This window comes from Cetorhinus maximus, chromosome 31 (assembly GCF_964194155.1).
Source record: "Cetorhinus maximus chromosome 31, sCetMax3.hap1.1, whole genome shotgun sequence".
Classification (NCBI taxonomy): domain Eukaryota; kingdom Metazoa; phylum Chordata; class Chondrichthyes; order Lamniformes; family Cetorhinidae; genus Cetorhinus; species Cetorhinus maximus.
Genome location: NC_135909.1, coordinates 252,470 through 278,595, shown reverse-complemented (window position 1 = coordinate 278,595; position 26,126 = coordinate 252,470). Strand labels below are relative to the sequence as shown.

At 43.0% G+C, this 26,126-nt stretch overlaps 2 protein-coding genes and 1 long non-coding RNA gene across 7 annotated transcripts in view; 1 reads left to right on the top strand and 2 right to left on the bottom strand.

Annotated features, from left to right (window-relative positions):
* LOC144670180 (ADP-ribose glycohydrolase MACROD1-like) overlaps positions 1–26,126 on the bottom strand; it is an 886,999-nt gene that overhangs the window by 686,363 nt on the left and 174,510 nt on the right. The gene's annotated exons all lie outside the window — the stretch shown is intronic.
* The window catches only part of LOC144670178 (leucine-rich repeat transmembrane protein FLRT1-like), a 274,775-nt gene that overhangs the window by 120,600 nt on the left and 128,049 nt on the right, over positions 1–26,126 (top strand). The window contains exons 1-2 of one of the 3 annotated variants that reach the window (XR_013573836.1): positions 502–765; positions 4,733–4,826. The exons of 1 other annotated variant lie outside the window; for it this stretch is intronic. The gene's annotated coding sequence lies outside the window, so the exon portion shown is untranslated. Of the gene's footprint in view, positions 1–501; positions 766–4,732; positions 4,827–26,126 lie in introns of those variants that run through there. One more of the 3 variants, XR_013573835.1, reaches the window with a different exon arrangement.
* LOC144670183 (uncharacterized) overlaps positions 1–26,126 on the bottom strand; it is a 193,081-nt gene that overhangs the window by 62,954 nt on the left and 104,001 nt on the right. The window lies entirely within an intron of this gene.

The following is a 26,126-nucleotide window of genomic DNA, read 5'->3' as shown; positions in this document are numbered from 1 at the left end:
TCATACAATGCACTGAACTTCTGTATCAGGTTAAGATTGCCAGTTCCACCCAATGCAGAGGTTCCCAGGTCTAGATGGCAGATCCTAGGCCATACAGTCGGGTAGCAAACACTATGCCTGGATACTCAGGATTTTCACATGTTAAGAATACGGCTGCCACTGTCCTGGTTTGCACAATACTTTAAAGGCAAATAGGAAAACAATTTTTAAAAATCAGCAAGCTCTCACAAGTTGCAGCAGGTAACTGGTCACACATTTAACCTGCTTTTCCTATCTATTGTCTCAGCTCATTCCAGCCATCAGCTTGTTGTGTTTAAAAGAACACACATGACTGAGTTACTGTATTCTGTATGGAATAGTCCACTTAGAAAGGTTAGCTTCACAGCCCCTCAAGATAGCTGGAAATGCAAGATCCCAAACACATCCTCAGCTGTCTGTCAAATCCAAAAGCCCAACCTACTGGTGATCTCATCAGAATTTTCAGCAAGCGTGTCAGCAGGAGCCCTCAGTTCTCCAGTTGAGCTCTTGCAGTGGGTACTAGCTGGCTTGTCTGAAGCATCTATGGAGCTTTGAAACTCAACCGGTTTTTTTTTTGCTTGTTGCATGAACGACTGGTGGCTTTGTACCTTGCTCGTGCTGTCTTCATTCAGGAGCATCTTGTACTTTATTTTCTCTCTTTTCCCCCTCGCTTACTGGAATATCTCTTGTGTTATATGGGGGCTTGATTTGAATAACAGTGCCAGAAGATGTGTAAACCTTGAACAGGTAAGCAGGCGCTAACATGTTTTACTTACTTGGAGCATTTTGCTACTTTATAAATTACAGAGGAGTCCTATGCAATCCAATCTCTATTAACATCATTAAATGCAGGGGAAACAATGCAAATAAAAGGCCTCCATGTCTAATACACACAAAGTTTTCTACCCTTGTGAACAGATTCAGTCAGCACGGGCATTTCTCAGTACAAGTAATCGCAGCGCTTACTTAACCCTGTGAGGGCTGAAAGACCCTAACCACTCTCAAAACAGGGAATTTTTCTGTGCATCTACAAATCAAACTTCTGACAATGAATTTTATAATATATTAAAATGTGTTTGCAAGAAAAGCCAGACTTAAAAGAAATGCAGAGAGATTTAATTTAATTTGTAATTTTTTTTAATAGTTTATACAAATTGATAAATTAATCTGATATTAATCTGATTTCCAATCTTGGCACACAGAGGCAATTGCAGCCCATCAAGGGAGATTCTTCCCTTGATCCAAAAACATCACCTCTCCCATCATCGAACACATTTACTAGAAAGTGCTTCATGTTGCAACTAACTTGTGGCTGCTGCTGGAAAGTCAAGCTCTGCTTTTGCTTCTATTTGTGAAATTGTCTGATTTAAAACAAACGCAGCTAGTGCATTTAATTCAGTTCCCTTAACTGTCCATGTTCTTTGAACACTTAAATAAGGGAAAGGAAAAGTAGGGCAACTGTGAAATTCTCTTGCCTTTAGGTAAAGGAACAGAACTATGTAAAACTGGATTTATTTCTAATGCCACCCAAACACGATTTTGTTCAAACACAAAGTTCAACCTTTTTGACTACACATACACAAAATTGGAAATTTGGCTAAATTAATTACAAAAAACAATAATAGCTTATATTGTGTGGGGGGGAAGAGTAGAAGAAATATATTGTTACCTATACTGTCCCATGAGACAAGTTTCTGATGCTTATTCTGTTGTGTTCAACTATCTCAAAATTAGTCACTGTACTCCTTGGGTCTGCCTTAACTAACATATAGAGAAAAAGAACATTTGTAAACTTGGAAGAGAAAAATGCATGCAGGCATATTCAGCTATTTACCCATCAACTATGTGAACTCCAAGGAGGGGTAGAAATGTTTGGAATTATCTGTAAACCAAAAGCTGCCTTATAAACGTTCTGCTTGTTTAGCTTATGACAATGAAGACGCCTGTTCTTTCAGCAAACCCGTTCCAATTGCCAGATCAAGCTGCCTGCGTATAACTCAAATACTCCCTTCCTTCTCTATCCTTTCCCTTTTTTAATTCTGTTTCCATGCACCACAGAACAATGTCGTTTTGCAGTAAATTACCAACAGCTTAATTCTTACCTTTAGTCAGTTCCACCTGCTTGTCAAAAGGCACTGGATAATATGAACCTCTCTTTAGGCACTTCATTCCTGGCATGCTGTTTAGTTCATCTTTATTACTCAGCATAACAATTAATTTGTTCTTGTGAAAGACATTTACTTTGTGTGCATTTGAGAAAGAATGTTATAGTCTAAACTGCTTTCACCAACTGGATGATTTTGTACATTATTGGTTTCTGTAGTGAAAAGCTGAGGTTTCAAAAGAAATGTGTCGAAGAAAGCCTACTACACTGTATGATTTGTAGTTGTTACAGTACTGTCCCTCACTTTTCCTTCCCCTTTAATATTTATGCACAAATTTAGGTTATTTTATCGCTTTACTGCAGAGAAATTAGCTGTGCTTTTTACTGTGCAATGCATCAAATATTAATGGATTTGTGCAAGATGCTTTTGGTCCCAAACAACAGATGCTATGCAGATACTTGCAAGGAGTTGGAGGAGAAATGTGAAATGTGCGAGATACATAAGAAGCTAAATAATGCTGAGAGGCCAGACTCACTATTAGGTGACCAGTTTCAAACCTTCTCACACATAAAGGCTGTTCAGCCTTGACTTATTGTGTGAGCCACACTGTTTTAATAAAACAGCTAAGTTGTCACAGTTTTCTAATGAAACAGTTCCATGAAACAGCACAGCTGCCAAGTTTGCAAACTGCACGACTGTCTTTTTTAAACAAAAGAGCTAAAACTGCAGTTTGCAGGAGCTCTGATACGAGGGCACGTATCGATTTAAATAGAGAAAAGTCTAAGAACAAAAGATACGTTACAGTGAAAATAAGCAGCACACATAGCCAGTGGAGCCTTTCAGCAACTTCACTGAACGGCAAGGAGGATTAAGTCATATTGTGCTAAAAGCCTAACCTTTGGCCTGAATTTATCTCCACCCATCCCTCCATTTCAAAAAAAAAATGAAATGTTACTAAACAGACACTGTTTGCCAGGGCTAACGAAACACTCTCAGTATTGTGCATCTACTGTGCATTCAATAACAAAGAGATAGAATCTCTAAATGTCCAACATTTGGCTGTGTGGTAATCCTTCTTTCATCTAGCTTCAGGATCTTGCCATGCAACACAAGTTACTCACAAGTAATACTGAGTGATTTTGAAGATCAAGAACCGCTCAAGAAGCAGTCCAGAAATCCAATGAGATTCTGAATTTCAGAGCAGAATGGTCCCTCTACCCAAACCTACATTTGGCAAATTACATTTCATTGTTCATAAAATGACAAAGGCTTTTCTCCTATAGAGGATCCCATTCTATGACAATTACAGGACACAACCCAAACTCAAAAATGTTGCATGGCAAACCAATTATAAACAAGACTGATTGTGCCATTACTGAATACATTAAAGTCTAAGCAGAGTTGTTTGCGACGAGGCAGACTGTGCTAGAATAGATTTTGCAAGCAGCAACATAGCATAGTTTACATAATAGGGTTGTGATAATGCTCTATGCTGTTGATCTCCATTTTTGCTTGTGGACTTTGAAAGTTTCACTTGGTCCTTCTTTGCTTTTTGCTCTCCTGCTTTTCAGTGCCACTCTGGATTTTGATTTCTCTCACACTCCTTTCAAAACGTGCTATTGTAAATTGAGTTTTGATATCAGTTCAGGCCCAAAGCTAAGAATATACTTGGCTTTGCTACTCTCCTCAGTATATGCATAGTCATAAGAATACGTCTGTATCAGGATTGCATATATTTGTGTCTCTGAATGTGACTGTAATAAATATTATAATTTAGAAATAAATGAGAGCTTCTGCAGCAGCTACAGTAAGCTTTTCACAAGAAATATGCTTGTTTGCTTGAGACATTCATAGCTCTGTACTGAATTTCAGTCCAGATTGAATACTTTGGGGATTAATTACAGTGTCACAGCAATTGCAGTAGATCTGTTCAAAGGTTAATCTAAGGCAGCCTGATGGTGCAGTGTTCTGGTATACCATGCATTACTCCCAAGAAGCCATGACATGGTTTATCCATCCTCCTCCCCCCTACACAAACCATTCTCCACACGCCGAGTCCCCAGGTCCTAACTGGGACCATCTGTGGATGATACCGATCAGAAATTGAGCCGTTTTTTTACCCCCCATGGGGAAGGGAAGGAAAATATATATGAGGGACAATTAACCTGGGACATTTGTACACTTCCAACTGCACATTTGCACAGGGGCTTGTGTGGGCAGAGGGCCAGGGGTAATTCACTTGGGTTTGACTTGTGTGGGGAATAGCCATTATTTTAAAAAAACTTTTTTAAAAAATAGGATAAAATAAAAATTAAATTCAGTGCCTACAAATGTCTATTGTGCTTACCCCACTGGGAAAATATTGAGCGTGGAAAGTATTCAACTTATTTCCAAGACCAACAGTAAAACATTAATTTTACTTAACACCTGACTGCAGCAGCATTTCTACATCAAAACAGATGGCATTATTTTTAGCTCCTTTCAGAATATACGGGAACCAATCTAATAGCAACCATCAGAATGCACACAAAGGAATAAGTATAGAACTGTTACAGGTTCAAATCCGAATCATTCTCTCAGTGTTGGGAAAACTGTTTCTTTCTCTATAGACAAGCAGCCTCTGTTAAACTGAGATTCTATTACAAGGCCACAGGACTAACACCTGATTCTTTACTGAAGCAAGGATACTCAATTTTACCACAGGTCAGTGCACATGCTTAATCTTATATTGGGTCATTGTCCTCAAGCTGTAAAAGTTACAATGCATCATTAAAATAACAAATCACGGGTTATACAACATCGCCAGTAGGAATATTAATAATCTTTACCATTTAAAAAAAAGATATACATCATTGCTGGGGTTGCTCACTTAATGTAAATTATGAATTTTCCACAGCAAGGTGAAGTGTCATTGTTGAAAACAGTCCATATTTTACTGCAACCAGAATCAATGTCTGCCATTCTCAGCTTAGTTAGATGCAAATTATACTACCCTTCCCTTATACCTGCCATACTTTCAGCTCCAGCTAACAATCTGCTAACATCGCACCTTAGAAGCATGTTTTCCATTAGACAGCTTGCACATTGCAATAACAACTGTCCTTACTGCCTGTATGACCCAATAAGTTCTGCTTTTTGCCAAGTGATCTCCTCTTCTGAAGCAAGAACAGAAAATGCTGGAAAAACCCAGCAGGTCTGGCAGCATCTGTGGAGAGAGGTTCAGAGTTAAAGTTTTGAGTTCAAAATTACTCTTCTTCGGAGTTCCAAAGAACAGTCATACTGGACTCAAAACATTAACTCTTTTTCTCTCTCCACAGATGCTGACAGACCTGCTGAGTTTTTCCCAGTATTTTCTATTTTCATTTCAGATTTCCAGCATCCACAGTATTTTGCTTTTATTTTAGTGTCCTCTTCTGAAGCCATTGACATCTTTTTGGGGTACAGTTCCACAGATACTTGCTGCCTTCACTAAGGAAGCCAAAGAAGCTGAATTCTTGACAAATAATTGCAAACACTGATTTACCAAGTAATGATAATTTGGGTGGCTCGTCCATTCCCAGTTGGAGCCTTGCTAAGTGGAAGTGCACATTTCACAATCAGCCCCAGAGTTACAGTCTGTATCTCTGTCTTGTGCTCCTACCTAGTGTGGCTCAAAGGCGGCGAAGGGCAGTGGGAAACCAGGGGATTGGGAAGCCTACAAAGACCAACAGAGGACAACTAAAAAAGAAATAAGGAGGGAGATTAAATATGAGGGTAAACTAGCCAGTAATATAAAAGAAGACTGCAAGAGTTTTTTTAGATATATAAAGGGTAAGAGAGAGGCAAAAGTGGACATTGGGCCGCTGGAAAATGATGCTGGAGAAGTAGTAGTGGGGAACAAAGAAATGGCGGAGGAACTGAATAGGTACTTTGCGTCAGTCTTCACAGTGGAAGACACAAGTGACATCCCCAAAGTTCAGGAGAGTCGGGGGGCAGAGGTGAGTATGGTGGCCATTACCAAGGAGAAGATGCTAGGAAAACAGAAAGGTCTGAAGGTGGAGAAATCACCTGGACCAGATGGATTATACCCCAGAGTTCTGAAGGAGATAGCTGAAGAGATAGTGGAGGCGTTGGTGGTGATCTTTCAGAATCACTGGAGTCAGGGAGGGTCCCAGAGGACTGGAAAATCGCTAATGTAACCCCCCTGTTTAAGAAGGGAGTGAGGCAAAAGATGGGAAATTACAGGCCGATTAGCCTGACCTTGGTCGTTGGTAAGATTTTAGAGTCCATTATTAAGAATGAGATTTCAGAATACTTGGAAGTGCATGGTAAAATCGGGCAAAGTCAGCATGGTTTCATCAAGGGGAGGTCATGCCTGACAAATCTGTTAGAATTCTTTGAGGAGGTAACGAGTAGGTTAGACAAAGGAGAGCCAATGGATGTTACCTACTTGGACTTCCAGAAGGCCTTTGACAAGGTGCCGCACAGGAGGCTGCTCAGTAAGATAACAGCCCATGGTGTTAGAGGCAAGGTATTAGCATGGATAGAAGATTGGCTGTCTGGCAGGAGGCAGAGAGTGGGGATAAGGGGGTCCTTCTCAGGATGGCGGCCGGTGACTAGTGGAGTTCCGCAGGGGTCAGTGTTGGGACCACAACTTTTCACTTTATACATTAATGATCTGGATGAAGGAACTGAGGGCATCCTGGCTAAGTTTGCAGATGATACAAAGATAGGTGGAGGGACAGGTAGTATTGAGGAGGCGGGGAGGCTGCAGAAGGATTTGGACAGGTTAGGAGAATGGGCAAAGAAGTGGCAGATGGAATACAACGTGTGAGGTCATGCACTTTGGTAGGAAGAATAGAGGCATAGACTATTTTCTAAATGGGGAGAGAATTCAGAAATCTGGAGTGCAAAGGGACTTGGGAGTCCTAGTCCAGGATTCTCTTAAGGTTAACTTGCAGGTTGAGTCAGTAGTTAGGAAGGCAAATGCAATGTTGGCATTTATTTCGGGAGGACTAGAATATAAAAGCAGGGATGTGCTGCTGAGGCTTTATAAGGCTCTGGTCAGACCACATTTAGAATATTGTGAGCAATTTTGGGCCCCGTATCTCAGGAAGGATGTGCTGGCCCTGGAGAGGGTCCAGAGGAGGTTCACGAGAATGATCTCAGGAATGAAAGGCTTAACATATGAGGAACGTTTGAGGACTCTGGGTCTATACTCGGAGTTTAGAAGGATGAGGGGGGATCTGATTGAAACTTACAGAATACTGAAAGGCCTGGATAGAGTGGACGTGAGGAAGATGTTTCCATTAGTAGGAGAGACTAGGACCCGAGGGCACAACCTCAGAGTAAAGGGAAGACCTTTTAGAACAGAGATGAGGAGAAACTTCTTTAGCCAGAGAGTGGTGAATCTATGGAATTCATTCCCACAGAAGGCTGTGAAGGCCAGGTCATTGAGTGTATTTAAGACGGAGATAGATAGGTTCTTGATTGGTAAGGGGATCAAAGGTTACGGGGAGAAGGCGGGAGAATGGGGTTGAGAAATTTATCAGCCATGATTGAATGGCGGAGCAGACTCGATGGGCCGATTGGCCTAATTTCTGCTCCTATGTCTTATGGTCTTATGGTGGAAGCAAAGCCTCACAAAATCATCCCTGCTAACTCACAAGTCACCATAAGTGTTCAGTTTCTCCTCACAAGTAACATCACTATTTGAAGGATCCCATGGAATGCATTATTCTTTTGCATTTAGTTTGCATTATTAATGCAAACCAAATTAGGGTGTTGCTATGCTCCACGTAGTCAAATGTTAATGTTCTATTAGGAAAAAAAAACACATCCCGAATACCTTTGTAGCTAAATGCAGCACGGGACTTGGTACTAAGCTGCAGTGACTAGAAGGTCCTAGGTTCACTTCCTGGTCCATGCTGTATGTTAACTAATCTGAATTGGAGTACTGTTTCTTTCAATATTAGAAAAACAAGTGGGAAAGGATGTCTGAACTCCAAATTAAAAGTGGACCTGAATTCAATGGCAAAATACATATAAGTAGCTTCTAGAAGGGTACTACTAACTTGAAATCCATTTTTTGTAGCATAACCAATAACCAGTTATTCTGAAGTCAGTGACAGAGATACTTGATAAATTAGAAGGACCTAAGAAGAACAAATCCCCTGAGACAGATACCTTATTTCCGAAGCTAATGAGGGCAACTAGGGAAGAAATTTGTGAAGCACGGGCTATCGTCACAAAAGAATCATTGCCCACTGGGGAGGCTCCACGGAACTTGGAACAAGCAGAATAGCAGCCCCAATGGCTGCACGTATCACACAATGTCCTAATGAACCATTCAGATCAGGAAACCCCAGGCTCGATCCTTGGTCAATGATGAATTATCTGATCTAAGTCAGTAAAGCAACTGGGGCACATTAACGGTGCTTGAAAGAGCAAAACATAAGTTAGCCAGGATTCCCACTCTTGGCCACACAGTGACCCTTGCTGGGAAGTACATACACGATAACACAACCAAGCTTAAATGTTGTACCTTTCACAGTTAAACCGGCTGCTGACATTCACTGCCTAAGTACACGCATTAAGGAAAGTCCATTGGTTGAGTTACCAGAATTCATGGGATGATACCACACCAACAGGGAGGAGGAGAAGGGGATAAAATTGAAAGAAAATAATAAAATTATGTCATTCATATAATATAAATTTTGGCCTGTATGGCTGAGCACAATTCCTGTTTATTTATTTGCACGCACAATTTAATATATTCATGAAATATACACATTTAATATATTCATGAAATATACACAATGTTCTGCATTTTCACAGAGCACTGTTACCCCTTTATTAACATAGTGTAATTTTAAGGTTAAAAAGTAAATGTTGGCAGTGGGCTAAATTACTAGCAAATGTTGCAGTGAGTTTAAGGCACAATTCAACTTCAAGGTTCTGCTACCATTTAAAAATCTTCTACCATTTAAAAATCTTCTGAGTTTCAGAACTGCTCAATAAATTAGTGCCTTAAATTTGACTTCCCCCCCCCCCTCCCACCACCCACCCCCACCTCATGATCGGAGAAAGTGTGAGAAGTATATAAATACTCCTTCAATGTGCATCTTAATAATAGAATAATTTTGTGCTTGATAACAACTGCTATTTTACATCATGAGTAGGTCTCATGAATTAACTTAACAATATGCTAGTGGTGTCTAACAAGGAAGCAGCCATGGAACTTTTTTTTCTAATGTGTTAAGATAATACTGGCAACCAGCTGCTCTTGGTTCTTTCTAAAAGAAAAGAGAGTCTTATACTCATATTGCACAATTCATGTCCCCAGTTATCCCAAAGTGTCTCACTGCCAACAAATTATTTTTAGTGATGTGCAATCACTGTTTTTGTTGCTATTAAGGCAAAGCTGGTAGCTGATTTGCAGACAGCAAGTTCCCACAGGGAGCAAATGAAATAAGTGAACAATTAGTCTGTTTTTGATGGCGTTGTCTGAGGGAGAAATGTTGGCCAGAAATTTTACATTCAGGGCGCAGGCCCGACATGCCGGAGTGTAAAATGACGCGCGATGATGTCGGGCATGCATCCCGACATCGCCACCCACCATCACGATATTTCGATAGGTGGGCATGCAATGAGGATGGAGGTGTGCCTGCCATTAATTAACGGGCCAGTTAAGGCCCTTGAGGCAGCAATTGTCTTTGATTTTACGCAACCTGTGTGATTTTCAGGACATCACACGGGCGCAACGGGCAGGCGGACAGGCCACATTTTCAAAAACCTCATCCACGGGCAGGATAAGAGGGGTGAGTGGGCTCGCAAATGCAAGTTGTTAGTACTTTAGATTATAACTTACTGCTGCTTGCTTGTGTGGACAGGACAACTTCATTTCGCTTCAGAACAGCTTTAACAGAAATATCAGAGTTCAGTTCAGTCCAGAGGAGTCATAACACTTGGGGCCTTCCAGGTATCAGACAGCCTTCTCTTACCCTGGGAATGGGGATTGTGGTCTCCGCTGGAAGCACCTCCTCTAAGGAGGAAGAGAGGGCCAGAATAGGGAGGAGGCCAGGTACCCCTATTCAGCCTCCAGGGGAGCGATCTGTGGGAGGACAGGTGTGGGCACAAGGGGCGCAGGGCCAACAAGAAGTCCAAGGCGGAAGGGGCCACAGAAGGCGCCACTATCCTGCTGCCAAGGTTTACAGGTGGCGATGCAGCTACCTCAATATATGTCTGAGGTGCAATGCTGAAGGAGGCTCCTGCCTCTCAAGGGAGACAATGACCTCCATTTGTCAGATGATAGGCCAAGATCCGCTCCAACAGTGTGGGTGGACACCCCTGCCAGTGGCGCTGAAGGTCAGAGTGGCCCTCAACTTCTATGCCTCCAGCTTTTTCCAGGGGTCAGTGGGTGATCTTTGTGGAGTCTCCCAATCAGCTGTCCACAGTTGTGTCAAGCTGGTGACAGACACTCTGTTCAGGCATGCATTGACTTTCATTCACTACCGCACAGACGAGGCCAGCCAGGCAGAGGCTTTGCCGCGATTGCTGGGTTCCCCCGCATCCAGAGTGCAATTGACTACACCAACTTGGCCATCAAGGCGCCAGAGGGTGAGCCGGGTGCCATCATCGACATGAAGGGATTCCACTCCATGAACGTGCAGATAGTGTGTGGCCATAGGATGCAGATTCTGCAAGTCTGTGCAATGACGCTTACATCCTGAGACACTCCCAGGTGCCAAGGCTCTTCAGTGCTCCAGTCCAGCTGGGTGGATGGCTGCTGGGCGACAAGGGCTATCCCCTCAAAAGGTGGCTCATGACGCCTCTCCGCCATCCAAGAACAGAGGTCAAGCAGCAGTACAACAGGAGCCATGCCTCTACAAGGGCGGTGGTAGAGAGAACCATTGGTCTTCTCAAGATGCACTTCCGATGCCTGGACCGTTCAGGGGGCGCACTGCAATACCCCCCAGATGGGTGTCACTGATAGTGGTTGCATGCTGTGCTCTCCACAATCTGGCACTGGAAAGGGGGCACGCAGTGGAGGAAGATGATGCTGATGCAGCTGCTTTGGCAGCAGATGATGAGTCCAGTAGTGAGTCCAAAGACGGGTATGCTCAGGAGAACGCTGAGGGGATCGACGCTGAACTGGGCAACCTCCAGGGAGGCAGGAACACCTGGGAGGCTTTGATCCAATGCTCCTTCAGCTAGCCTATCAAAGATGAACCACGACCACATGCCAGGGCTGCAGGCTCCATACTCGATACCTGACAGGAACATTTACTTGGTGAACAACATGCACTATGTGCCATTTCAATAAAGCTCAATGACAAACAAGTCACTCATAACATCATGGGTTACCCTTCACCTGCAGAACTAATGAAGCACCAGTGGCTTGTTGAACACAAGCACATTTAATGGTGTGGTGCCTGGCATACATAAAACAAATTAAATGGAAAGGTGTTCTCCATCATACCTACTAATAACTAACTTAAAAGTGGGGCAAAAAAGTATCACCAGTGATAAGCCCGTGTTGTGCCTAAGATGCTCTAAGTTTGCATTTGCAGGTGCTATGTCTATGTGCTCCCCCCTCGCTGGAACCGGCATTGGAGACAGCCTGCTCATTCTGCTGTCTTGTTGGCTTTGATGACCTTGGCAGGCGTCCTCTGGCCAGTGGAGCCTGTGCTGGCCTCGCCTGGGAGGGAGTGGCCAGTGACACGGCTGGCATCTCCCCAGTTGCCACAGCCTTGTTGGATGCCACGGTCACTGGCAGAGGGGCGGAGGAGCTACTGCCCTCATCCGGAGCGCCCTGAGAGTAGCCCGCAGAGACGACAAGCAGCTCGTGTGCCAACGTCAGGTTGCTTTGGACCTCCCTGCTCACCACTGATGGATGGGCACCTAGCTGGGATACTGGGTGCCCAATCCATATCCCACACTGACAGTGACTACCTGAGGTCATTGCCGGTGTGAGGGCTTGCAGGTCCGAGGTCATCCCCAGGAAGCCCTGATTGAGCTCTTGGAGGAGCCACTCCATGAGAGTCGCCACCCACTCCATGGGGGAGGCAGTGCACTCAGCCATGAGGGTCATTCCATTGCTTATGCTCCGCATGGACTCCTCCACAACGGAGACCATGGTACGCATTCCCTCATGTATCTCCGACAGATCCTCCCGCACACCCTGCTGGACTTCCAGCACCTGCAGCCTCAGGGACGACTCCAGGGGCACATCATCAGCCACCGACTGAGCATGTTCCTGGTCCCCACCAGTCGTCTGACTGCCAGCGCCCTGGGTTGCCTCTGCTTCTGCCTGCACCTCAAGCGAATGTGAAGTGCCCTCACCGCTGTGTGCCAAGATACTATCCACCGATATAATGCCCAGCGTAGTGCTGTTGTCTGCACTGGTGCCTGCTTGGCTGGGAGGGTGTGACGCAGGTGCGTTGTGATGGTTGCTGTCCTTTGGGGTCAGCGGTGGGCTTTCAGGCTCCTCACCTTGAGGAGCTACTGGTGACCTTGGAAGGAAGAACAAGGAAGTGTCATTCGTTGAAGTCACTATGCTGTTACTGTGCATGCCTGGCACCAGATCAGGGTGCCCTCGTCTTTCCATTATCTATGGGGATTCCATGTTTGAGGCTCACATCAATACAGAGACTACAGTGGAATGGTTGCTATGTCAGACATTCTGACCTCAGTGCACTGCACTTTTCCCTCCCTGTGGCACCCCAACCTCACCACGGCCAGTTGACCTAGGCACATGGCGCCTCTCCAGCTCCAGTGCCTCCTGCTCATACCTGGAAAAGATTAGAAGGTGGAGTGGTCCTCCGCCAGTCTGCAACCTTTCAGCATTATTGTGAGATGTCTTCTCCTGAAAGGAGAGAGGAGCATGGATTAGTCCACCCTGTACCTGCATTGCCATTGCAGCCTGGCCAACTCCACCTGAGGGACACCTCGCAGGGCCCAGCCAATTCATGACCCTGGGGCCACAAGATGCTCAACCCCTTGCCCAGGTGCTGCCTCATTGACATTTGCCACTCACTTGTAGTCTTAAGAACTCTGAGGTCCGGGGGGGGTACACAGAGGGCTCTCTTAACTGCTGTACTAAGTGACCCATGCCAACACAGTACTCACCCTTCCCAATCACAGGAGATAATTGAAGCGCTCACGGCCCTGCACCCATGTGCGCCTCAGCACATCATGGGAACTGATCCTGGAGGCCACCTCCTCCCAGGCATTTTTGGTGATGTGGGGGGGGCCTCCTCCTCCTCCTGTCCCTGGGGACAAGGATATCCCAGCGTGCTGCCTCCTCCTCTAGGAGGGCAGCGAGACGCTCGTTGGAAAATCGCAAGGCCGACTGCCCCGCCGAACTGCCCTCCTGCCTACCGTGTTCAGCACTGATGTTCTCCGTGACAACGGTCCTCCGAGTCAATGGCAGCCTGCGCCGTTTCTGAATCAGCTGCCGGGTCGCCATTGGACCTGGCAGACATTGAACCCCCCCACCCCTTCTGGCTGATGCCAGAATCGTGTATTACATTGGACGGGCCTTAACTGGCCTGCGCACATAAAATGGCGGTGCAGAGCCAATCGCAGGCGCCGGTTGGGCTCGCGACCACCCCTGCCCGCTCCTGCTGAGCCCACCCGACCAATGCAAAATCCTGGCCCAAGAGAACCCACCCTCCACCCTCACTGCTCCCCCTTTGAAAAATTTCATGGAATCATTTTAATTCATTTGAGAAGTCAGATGAGGTCTTAATGGGGCTTGAATGCATAACCTATTGAGTCAGAGTGCTTCAGTGCTAACTGTAGTTTTAGCATGTTAGTCAACCAGTAAAGAGTCACATTCAATTGTTAGTGATTCATGTCATTGCTATCATGAAATTAAATGTTTACATCAGGGCCATTCGCCTGACATTTTCTTTTAAAAAGAGTATTTACAATTATTTTTATTAAACTCACCAAAGCTAACAAGTGCAGATTTATTTGAAAAGAATCTCGCTTCCTACCTCCATCTTACCCCCTAAGGAACTATATTTATCTAAACTGCCACAGAATTTTCAAGGTTGTACTGTGATTTTAGAACTGTACTTCTGCATCTTCTCAAGGCTTCATCCTGTGGAAAGGTGTTGAGAGAAGGCAGTCTGGAGGTTGTGACTACAGGGATACATGTAAAAATTTAAACAGTGTAACATTTAAACATAATTACGTGTGTAAATGAAATATGCACTTGAGAAAATGAATACTTTTATAAGAAATACTGTCAATTGCAATCCAGTAATCAGAGTTGCCATGGAGACAGAATGCTTCCTAGTTGAATGTGCATATTTGAAGCCTCTCTTTGCTCATCAGGACTGCCTTAACTTTGCAAAAGGGATTCCTGATTGCTTAAAATTAAGAGGAAGAGAGAGAGAGACATCCTGTCTGAAGTACTCGGGTAACATCTGTGACAGTGGGCTCATCTGCCCATTCATGCTGTCACTGGACCAGAACTCAAAGTCACTGTGAGATAGATCCTCTACAAAATATCCTGTTCTCAGTTAGTTTCCAAGCATTTTGAAGCACACCACGACAGAATGCAAGGATGAATGAATCATCAGGAACTTTCCTTGATTATCTTTGGAGATTAAAAAGCATTTATGCAAAATTTCCCCTCTGGAATTTAGGTGGCTGGGATGGATGGGTAGTCAGAGCTTTTGATGAAGGAATGGCTTTTGATTTCTTATTTTCTTATGAATGAGAAACTCTACTGGCAAAATTCCCTCGCGTCTTCTCCCACTCCATAACCATAACTTTTGTGCAAGTAAGGCAGCGACCCTATCTGTGGGCATGAATGTGATCTCCACCAAACTTACACTGGTAAAGTGGGAGAAGCCCAAGGAGATACCCGGCGTAGGTACACAAGTTAATTTTCATTTCATGAAACTGAAGATCATGTGTTAATTCAAATGAATATATAATAGTTCATTTTAAAACAGTAGGAATCAAAATTTCTACAGCACCTTTCACAGTCTCCCTGAGCACTTTATAGCCAATTAAGTATTTTTGAAGAGTGCTCACTGTTGTGATGTATGAAAAAATGTTACAGCTCAGAAACAGGCCACATGGATCATTTCTCCACCTGAGCCACCTAGTTTATTCTCTCAATCATACTCTAAGAATGAAAAAGAATTAAAGGGGGAAAAAATCCTGACAAAGAGGATGGTTGGAATGCACAGTTCTCTCTGCCTTAAACAACTGCTGTGCAAAGCCCATAATTCTTTTGGAAGGGAATGAGATAGTGCTTGAAAAAGAGGCACATGAAAGGGTACAGGCAGGGACCAGGAGAGTAGCTGGTTCATGTGGAGATGAACGTCATCACAGAGTTGACAAGCCCAATGGCCATTTTCTGTGTTGTAAAATTCTACAATTCTCACTGGTGCCTTCAATCTCACGTGAAGCAGGGATTAAATCTTATTCCTCATGGTTTAGCCTCATAACAACGGGGAAATGTCAGTATTTTTCTAAAGCTGCTTTTGCTACCCATACAAGAAGTAGCTTTTTTATATGTGATAGCGAGTCAGAAAGCGCCAGGTTGTAACAGAAAACATTCCAGTGAGCTGTATTTTATCAAGGCAAAAAGAAGCCCAAAATGCTAGAAATCTGAAATAAAGCAATCTGAAGGAATGCACAGCAGTTTATTAGGTATCCAAAAGACAATAATAGTTTAATGCTTCAAGTGGGACCCTTTATCACACTTGAAATATTAACCTAGCTTACTGTTAGATTCTGATAGAATGTTATGTTTCCAGATTTATATATTTTCCCAAACATGGCTTATTTGTGAAAGATGGACTTGCAAACATCATTTGTTATATCAGCGTGCGCTATGGTAGAGGGTGTTTGATGTGATTTCTCTATTGAAGTCAAAATGTTACGTCAGACAGTGTCACAGTAATAGAGAGGTGTATGTTCATCCAGTTGCTCAGTCTGAGAGAGATAAAGAATTTATGTTATGACAGTGATGATGCTATTGAATAGAATCACTACTCAAAATAATTTTGTCAAAATAAAATCCCATAAAGGGGTAGCTTCAGCACAGGTATTGTGTCAATATTTGACAGAATGAAACAAAAATAAATGGTATTAAATAATGCAGAGAAATGCCAGTCATAACTTACTTAAAAAATGTTTTGTATGCTTTATGCATTTTTCCAACTCAAACATCCTGGTGGTTTAAATAAATAATACATACAATTTACGAAAGCAAACGAGGGAGTCACCATTGTCCTGTTTCCTTGACAACGTAATTAATGAATATTATCAGAATCCTTTCTAAAATCAGTTCCATGCATGCAATCGCCAACATCCATTTACTGCTATCTGTTTTTCTCCTCTTCTCTCCTTAATGCACTGACTAATGCTGAGGTCCAGTTTTATGGTCGTTGTTCAGTAGTTCACAGAAGTAATCATTCTTCATGTGTGAACCCAGATGTAAAAAGCTGGACTTTCCTTAAGCTGCCCCAGTGGGAGGTCAGGGAATCATTAGCTACGGAGGTAGGATTCTCAGCGGAATCACTCCCCACCAAGAGGGGGCAAGCCACTGGTTAAAAAACACTGGTGGTGCTGCAGCAGGACTAGCATTTTCAGCACCCAAACAGGCAGGGAATGTTTAAAGGAGCCAGAGAAGCCCCCAAAAATTAAGAGGACCTGGCAGCTTTTAGGCATCAGATTGACTATGGCCAAGAAAGCTATGGGACTGAGGTCCAACATTGGAGGGAGAGGTGGCAATGCTGGGCCCTTGCTCACTCAAAGAGGACATTATGATGGCATGTTTAGATGAGAAAAGATGAGAGAATGGAGCATAAACACCAGCATGGATTAGTTGGGCTGAATTGCTAGTGATCAGCACTACCAGCAGTTATGACTAGTAATAAAATGAATTAAGCAATACCCATCTATGCTTCCAATATGGAAAGTAGCTGGGGGTTGGCAGCATAACAGGATAAATAACACAGCAGGGATAAAACCTTTAACCAATCTATATCAATAAGCAAGGGTGGCATCCAAATAAGGGACTATAAAGCAACACAATTTTTACTTATAAGAGGACTTTAACATAGTAAATAGTCCCAAGGACATTCATGGGAATGTGATCAAACAAAATTTGACACTGAGCCACATAAGGAGATATTCAGGCAGAATGGTCAAAGAGGTTGACTTTAAGGTGCAGCTTAAAAGAGAAGAGGGGGTAGTGAGGCAAGGAGGTTTGGGGAGGGAATTATGGAGCTCAGGGCTTTGGCAGCTGAAGGCACGGCCGCCAATGGTGGAGTGATTAAAATTGAGGATGCCCATGAGGCCAGAATTTGAGGAGAACAAAGATCTCGGAGGGTTTTAGGGCTGGGGGAGATTACAGAGATAGGGAGCGGGTTGAAGCCATGGAGGGACTTGAAAACAAGGGTGAGAATTTGAAAATCTTGACATTGCTCAACAAAGAAGAAATGACTATGTTATGAATTAGAACTAAAAGAATTAAAGCAGAACTTAGCTTTTTAATTAGCACCAATTATCAACAAATTATCTACCATCTGTAGATATTGACTGTTTCCTTTATATGTTTCCAAGGACACCAGATGCTCTTGGAGCTGTGCCCGAGAGATGCTTCTTTATATAAGAGGTTACACGGTGTCACTAATATTCAACAAGGAGGACATCTAAGCTAAGTTCACTCCTTCCTTCGTTCAATATGCGCAATTACAAACATGCATGTCCAACCAGGAGTCACTGGATTGTAGTCAAGAGGGTAAACCCTAGGTGATTTCACCCTGCACCATCTGAGACCAGTTGGAGAACCCCTACCACTATCCTGGTCAGGTTCAGCCGGCTCAATACAGACCAGGGATGAAATCTAGAACCTTCTCATGTTGCCGTTAAGCCGCTTTACACAGTCAGGTTATTTCGTTTAGATTCTGGGAGACTGCTCTTGAGTTTTTCATGGCTCAACAGTTCTGTCTCTGGGATAAAGGAGAGGGTTTTAATAATGTAAAGGCAGAGAACTGGTTCATGGATATCAGTCTCCCGAAATCTAAACTAAATGAGTGCCAGTATAACAGCAGCTTTAGACAGGCTTCTAAAAAATAAGTGTATATTGAAGCTGCAGTCCTGTTAATTGCAAATTTCCCCATTGCAACCTACTTCACAAAACAAATATTCCTACAGCTTTCCATTCTGAAAGTGTTTGATGTGATAAAACCTGGTTAATTTGCTGAAGGCAATGAGCTCAGTTATTATCTGTGGTTTCTGGCCCGTGGACTGTCAGATGATAAGGTAGGCAAAGCACATGGGTAGCCAGTAACGTGCAAATATATATTTGATACATAACTACATTCAAATAAGAAATAAACATTTTATTTAAAGGCATGTTCAAAACAAACCTCAAAATATTCATGCACTTAAAATGCCCGAAATGACTGGATTTTTAATAAAAAAATCACTATTTTATGCTGCTGCCACAATGCAGATCACCCAATAAATAGCAAGTCAGTTGCAGGAAATATCCTATTAAGCTAGAATCCTGGGGCTCTAAGGAATATTTACAAGGGCATGTTAAACACCAAGCTTTGTTTTCATGGAACAGCGGTTTCCATAAGAGTTCACAGCCCTCTTGATCTGAGCGACTGTGTGGGGGATTTCAAGTATTGCACGATTGTTTCAAGGAACTGTTGCCTCAGGTTACAACCCATGTTACCTGAATAGAAACGGCTGCAGAATTCATCAGTGTCTGGGCTGGAATACATCTTTCTTCACAGCTCTAAACTTAGGTCAGCTCTTAAATTATAACTGCATGGGAATAAGGTTGCACTAGAAGAGAGCAGAGCAAGAAAGTGCAAATCCAAGTTACTCTGAAGTTGAACATGCTGCATCAAAAGTTCAGAGATGTGGCAATTCAGAGTCGGAGGGCATTGAGTTTGATGCATGGCTGGTATTTCCCATATAAGGTGGTTAATGGGGGTGAAAAAGGTTTTGAAATTGTCCTGGCCCTCCAGAATCATTCTACAGTAAAATAAAGATTTGACTAGGAGTAACTATACTACCTGAGATGGTCAAAAAGGATCTGGCAGTGAACAGCGAATGGGTGAAAAGTAAATTCTAGTGTTGGGCCAATAGACTTGAGAACATGTTGGTGGTTGTGTTCCTGACGAGAAAGCAGGATGCAAAACCATCCGGAGCTCAAGCGGGGATGAGGGCATCCAAGATGGAGATAACAGAGTTATGAGCAGGAGCAAGATGCCTAGGTTGGAACTGTTGGCCTGTCTGAGAGATCCTGGGAAGGCAGCAAGATATCAGTTAGGAGAGGAAATAGCGCAGATACGGTTAGAGGTGCATGGTGCAGTGGAGATTTGGAGACTTGTATGGAGAAATGGCAGATGGAGTTTAATCCAGACAAATGCGAGGTAATGCATTTTGGAAGGTCTAATACAGGTAGGAATTATACAGTAAATGGCAGAGCCCTTAAGTGCATTGACGGGCAGAGGGATCTGGGTGTACAGGTCCACAGGTCACTGAAAGTGGCAACGCAGGTGGATAAGGTATTCAGGAAGGCATATGCCATGCTTGCCTTTATCGGCAGGGGTATTGAGTATAAAAGCTGGGAAGTCATGCTAAGCTGTATAGAACCTTGGTTAGGCCACACTTGGAATATTGCGTGCAATTCTGATCGTCACATTACCAGAAGGATTTTACCAGGATGCTGCCTGGTCTGGATGTTATTAGCTATGAGGAGAGGTTGGAGAAACTTGGATTGTTCTCACCAGAGCGACGGAGATTGAGGGGCGACTTGATAGAAGTTTCCAAAATTAAGAGTGGCATGGACAGAGTAAATAGTCAGAAGCTTTTTCCCAAGGTGGAAGAGTCAATTATTAGGGGACATAGATTTAAGGTGAGAGGAGAAAACGTTAGAGGAGATGTGCGGGGCAAGTTTTTTATGCAGAGGGTAGTGAGTGTCTGGAATTCGCTGCCAGAGGAGGTGGTGGAAGCAGGTGCGATAGTGGTGTTTAAGAGGCAGCTTGACAAATACATGAATAGGATGGGAATAAAGGGATACAGACCCCGGAAGTGCAAAATGTTTTAGTTTGACAGGCAATATGATCGCTGCAGGCTTGGAGGGCCGAAGGGTCTGTTCCTGTGCTGTACTTTTCTTTGTTCTTTGAATTAGTGACCACTATCATGTACACTCAGTACCATAGGTATAAAAGACAAGGCAGTGTGTCATTGCACCAATGTATGCATCCTGGTGTGGCAAGCTGGGTCCATAGAAGGTTAAATTAGCCACAGTATAAAGCAACAGTTCTAACCTAGCACCCAAAAGGTGTAAACAAGGCCATAATAAATCATCATGCATACTTCTTTGGGTATATAATTGATCCAAAATGGAGTAAAATAACATTTAAAAGTACAATGCATTTAGACATAATGGAATTTAGCCATACAGATTAGAAAGTTCCCATTTTTGACCCCTAGTCTATACTGTTAGTCATTTCATCAAATTGACCTCATACCTCAGAATAAGGGAGGGGGGCAAAATTGCCATGATTTCAATTGTCATCAATATGCAGTGATTCCTGCTTGAGAGCGCTGATATGGACAGGGTCAGTCTCAGCTGTGATGCTCCTCATAAAGAATTGCCAATTGTCATTCACTCTCCAGGCTCCTACCTGAGGAATGGCCACTTGGAAAATGCACTGAGGAATATCTGTACCTGTGCTACTAGTTACCCAGCATGTCAATACCTTCAGAATGAAGAATAAAAATGTGGTTGAGGGAGGTTACAGTGTTTGGTTCATGCGATTATCACTGACACTCTCTAAACTATTAGTTATAAGGACCTATAATCTGAACACCTGCAATACTCATTTATACTTCATCAGTATATATAAACTTACAATACAAATGACAAACTTATGAAAAGATTTCATAAGCTATTTTCATCAGCAAATTATAAATAGGCATCACATACTTAGCTATTACATACCCTCTTTTACAAGAAGGTTGTAGAAAAAAGTTGATTCTTGCCAAATATTTTAACTGTTTTCACATATAAAATACTGAAACCAGTTGAGTTTTATGATGTCTTGAGGGAGTGCTGAGCAACCAGCACAATTATTTTGTGGCAGGGGCGTGGCACAGAATCACAGAATAAATACAACACAGAAGGAAGTCATTCTGCCCATCGTGTCAGGCTCTCTGAAGCCGAGTGCCATTATACCGCCTCCTCCCTGTAGCCCTCCTTTTCAGGTAATGATCCAATTCCCTTTTGAATGTCTCGATTGAACCTGCCTCCACCACACTGTTAAGCAGTGCAATCCAGATCCTAACTACTCGCTGCGTGTAAAAGCTTTTCCTCGTGTCTCCAATGTTTCTTTTGTCAATTACCTTAAATCTTTGTCCTCTGTTTCTAAATCCTCCCACCAAATGGGAACAGTTTCTTCCCATCAACTCTGTCCAGATCCCTCGTGATTTCGAAAACCTCTATGAAATCTCCTCTTAACCTTCTCTTGTCCGAGGAAAACAGTCCCAACTTCTCCAATCTATCCACGTAACTGAAACTTCTCTTCCCTGGAAACATTCTCATGAATCTTTTCCGCACTCACTTGAATACCTTCACATCCTTCTTATAGTGTGGCACCCAGAACTGGACATAATACTCCAGTCAAGGCCAAATGAATGTGCTGTACAAGTTTAACATAACCTCCTTGTTCTTGTATTCTATGCCCCTATTGATAAAGCCTAGGACACTGTATGCTTTATTAACCGCACTCTCAACCTGTCCTACCACCTCCAATGACTTATGCTCATAATACACCCAGGTTCTTCTGCTCCTACACCCCCTTTAGAATTGTACGCTTTATTTCATATGTCTCTCTACGTTCTTCCTTGCAAAATGAATCACTTCATACATCTCTGCATTAAATTTTATCTGCCATTTGTCCATTCATTTCACCAACCTGTCCATGTCCTTTTGAAGTTCTATACTATTCATCTCACAATTCACAATACAGCCAAGTTTTGTATCATCTGCAAGTTTTGAAATTATGCCCTGTACACTAACATCTAGGTCATTTATATATATCAGGAAGAGCAGAGGTCCTAAGACCAACCTCGGGAACTGCACTATAAACATTCCTCCAGTCCAAAAAACATCCATTTGCCACTCCTCTGTTTCCCATCACTCAGCCAACTTTGAATCCATGTTGCCACTTTCCCTTTTATCCCATGAGCTATAACCTTGCTCACAAGTCTGTAGTGCAGTACTGTATCAAATGCTTTTTGGAAGTCAATGTAAACCACATCAACAGCATTGCCTTTATCAACCCTCTTTGTTACCTCATCAAAAAACTCAAGCAAGTTGGTTGATCACAATCTGCCTTAACAAAACCATGCTGGCTTTCCTCAATTAACCCACATTTGCCCAGGCGACAATTAATTTTGTGCCGAATTAACGAATCCAGAAGCTTCCCCACCACTGACGTTAAACTGACTGGCCCACATTTGCTGGGCTTATCTTTACATTCTTTTTTAAACAAGGGTGTAACATTTTCAATTCTCCAGTCCTCTAGCTTCACCTGAGTTTAAGGAAGATTGGAAAATTATGGCCCAGTGCCTCCATAATTTCCACTCTCACTTCCCTTAGTATCCTTGGATGCATCTCATCCGATCCTGGCGCCTTTGTTAAATTTAAGTACATACAGCCTATCCAATACCACATCCTTATTCATTTTAAGCCCTTCGAGCATCTGAATTACCTCGTCTTTCAGCATGACCTGCACAGCATCTTCTTCCATAGTAAAGACAGGTTCAAAGTATTCATTTAAAACTTCAGCCATACCTCCTGCCTTCATGCATAAATCCCCTTTTTGACTCCACAGACCCCACTCCTCCTTTTACCACCTTTTAACTATTTATATGCCTATAAAATACTTTTGGATTTATGTTAGCTGCAAGTCTCTTTTCATATTCTCTCTTTGCTTCTCATTTACTTTTCCAATTTCCACCTGAAGCCTCTATATTCAGCCTGGTTCTCAGTTGTATTATCCACCTGACATCTGTCATAAGCATACTTTTTCTTTTTCATCTTAATTTCTATCTCTTTGGTCATCCAAGGATTTCTGGATTGTTTACCCTGCCTTTCCCCTTTGTGGGAATCTACCTTGACTGTGCCTGAGCTGTCTCTTCTTTAAAGGCAGTCCATTGTTGTGTTATAGTTTTGATTGCCAACCTTGATTCCAATTTATCTGGGTCAGATTCATTCTTACCCCACTGAAGTTTGCTTTCCCCCAGTTAATTATTCTTACTCTGGATATAACTAGTTCTTTTCCACAGCCAACCTAAACCTTATGATACAACAATTACTGTCCCCTAAATGTTCCACTACTGACTTGATACACTTGGCCCACCTCATTCCAAGAACCAGGTCTAGCATTACCTTATTTCTTGGTGGACTGGAAACATACTTCTGTAGAAAACTCTCCTAAACACACTCTAGGAACACTTGCCCCTCTCTGCCCTTTACACTACTACTACCCGAGTCTATATTTAGATAACTTAAATCCCCCATTATAACTACTCGATAATTCTTGCAGCCCTCTGTAATTTCCTTGCAAATGTGTTCCTCTATATCTTTCCCACTAGTTGGTGGCCTATAGACTACACCGAGCAATGCCCCTTTTCTCCTTAGGTCTAGCCAAATAGGTTCTGTCCCTCAACCTTCTGGGACATCCCCCTCTCTCCAGCACTGCAATGCTCTCCTTAATCAATATTACCACTCCTCCCCCTTTCCTATCTTTCCTGAACACCTTGTAACTAGGAATATTTAATACCCAGTCCTGCCCTTTTTTGAGCCAGGTCTCCGTTATTGCCAAATCATCATCTTTCCACATGGCTATCTTTGCCTGTAACTCATCAATCTTATTTACCACACTCCATGTGTTCACATACATGCACATTAACCCTATTTTGGTCTTTATTACTTTCCTTCTTTCTTACTCTGAACTCACCTAATAACTTACTATTTCCTACTCTAGTGCTATCTATCTCTCCCAGTATTTTGCGCACCTTGGTATTCCTTTGTAGTATTTCATCCTGGTTCCCACGCCCCTGCCAAGTTAGTTTAAACTCTCCCCAGTGGCACTAGCAAATTGCTCTGCAAGGAACTCAGTCCTGGTTCTGTTTAGTTGCAACCTGTCTGACCTGTAAAGATCCCATCTCCCCCAGCGCTGCTCCCAATGTACCAAGAATCTAGAGCCTTCTCTCCTGCACCAACTTTCCAGTCATGCATTCATCTGCTTTATTCTCCTATTTCTATATTCACTCGTGTGCGATACCAGGAGTAATCCAGGGAGCACTGCCTTTGAAGACCTGCTTGCTGATTTCCGACCTTGCTCCATAAATTCTGACTGCAGGACCACATCCCTCTTTCTACTATGTCATTGATACCAGTGTGAACCACGACTGCTGGCAGCTCACCTTCCCTCCGCAGGGTGTTCTGTAGCCGTTCAGTGATATTGTTGACCCTGGCATCAGGGAGGCGACATACCATCTTGGATTCATGCCTGCTGCCAAAGAAATACCTGTCTGTTCCCCTTGTTGTGAATCTCCTATCACTATTGCTCTTCCAGTCTTCTTTGTGCTCCCCCACCCTACCTCCCCGGAACAGCTGAGCCACTCATGGTGTCATGGACTTGGCTCTGTCTGCACTTCCCAGATGAACCATCACTTTCATCAGCATTCACAACTGAATATTTGTTATAGAGTGTGAGATGCACTCAGGGGACTTCTGCATCACCTGACTGTTTATTCCTCACTGCCTGGTGGTGACCCATCCCCTGTCTCCCTGTACACTCTTAAGCTGCGGGGTGACCATATCTACAAATGTGCTATCCACAAGGTTTTCAATCTCATGGATGCGCCCCAGCGACACCATGAGTTCCAAAGCCCGGAACTTGAACTGGTGAAACTGATTATAGCTCCTGCACAAATGGTTATCCGTTTCACAGGAAGTTTCCTTGGCTTCTAACATACCACAGGATGTGTACTCGAAGGGTCAGAGCTGCCCTGCCATTCCTCTATCTGTCAGATAATAAACCTCGATACTACTAATAAACCTTACTACTTAAAAGAGAAAACTCACCAGCTACTCATTTCTCTTCTGTTGAACTGAATGCTTTACTTAAACCTTTTTTAAAATGAAAATTTTTAATTGCCCAGCTGCTTAGACTAGCTCCCTAACTTTGGAGGAAGGGAAACACAGTAGCAATATTCACCAGCTAATCAACGTTCTTGTGATGTGTCACAGATTTTACTCCACTTTTTCAAACTACCCAGGTCCATTTCAGCTCCTGATTCTCTTGTCAGGTAAAATATTCATATTACACTTATAAGTTCAATTATTTATGGTGTGAAATGAGGTGAGATATAAAAATATTGCAAAGGACTGAACACAAGGCTACAAAACTGGCAAATGACAGAAGTTTTGAGTGGGTATTACATTTCTCTAATTTTTTGTTCTCCTAAAACTCCAAAATGCTTAAAGTCAGTCACTGTGAGAAAGCTGCCATGGTTACTCTAGAGCACAGTGACTGTAAAAGCTGGATTTTAAATTACTGATTTCTTGTGAGAAAGTGTTTCTGTTTGGGTCAATATTTCACATGCATCCAAAACAGCACAGGTTAAATGTATGGTCCGGGCATGATTAAATAATGGGGCTATCATTTGTATTTCAATATTACTTCAGTTAAAACGCCATTACTTTTGCACTGCTTTTCTCTATATACCTAGGCTCACATATTTGCTTTTATATATACTTCCTGCTCTGGCTGAGGTCAAACAGCCAACGGCTAATGAAAATAATCCGATGGCCATTATCCATTAGATTAACCTATTTCAATGGTCAATGCCAAGCCTAGACTGTGAACATCCAGTGCAGAATGGCTGAAATTGGGAACAGAGTGGTGTATAGGACGGTCGAGTAAATGAATGCATATTCAATTCACTCTG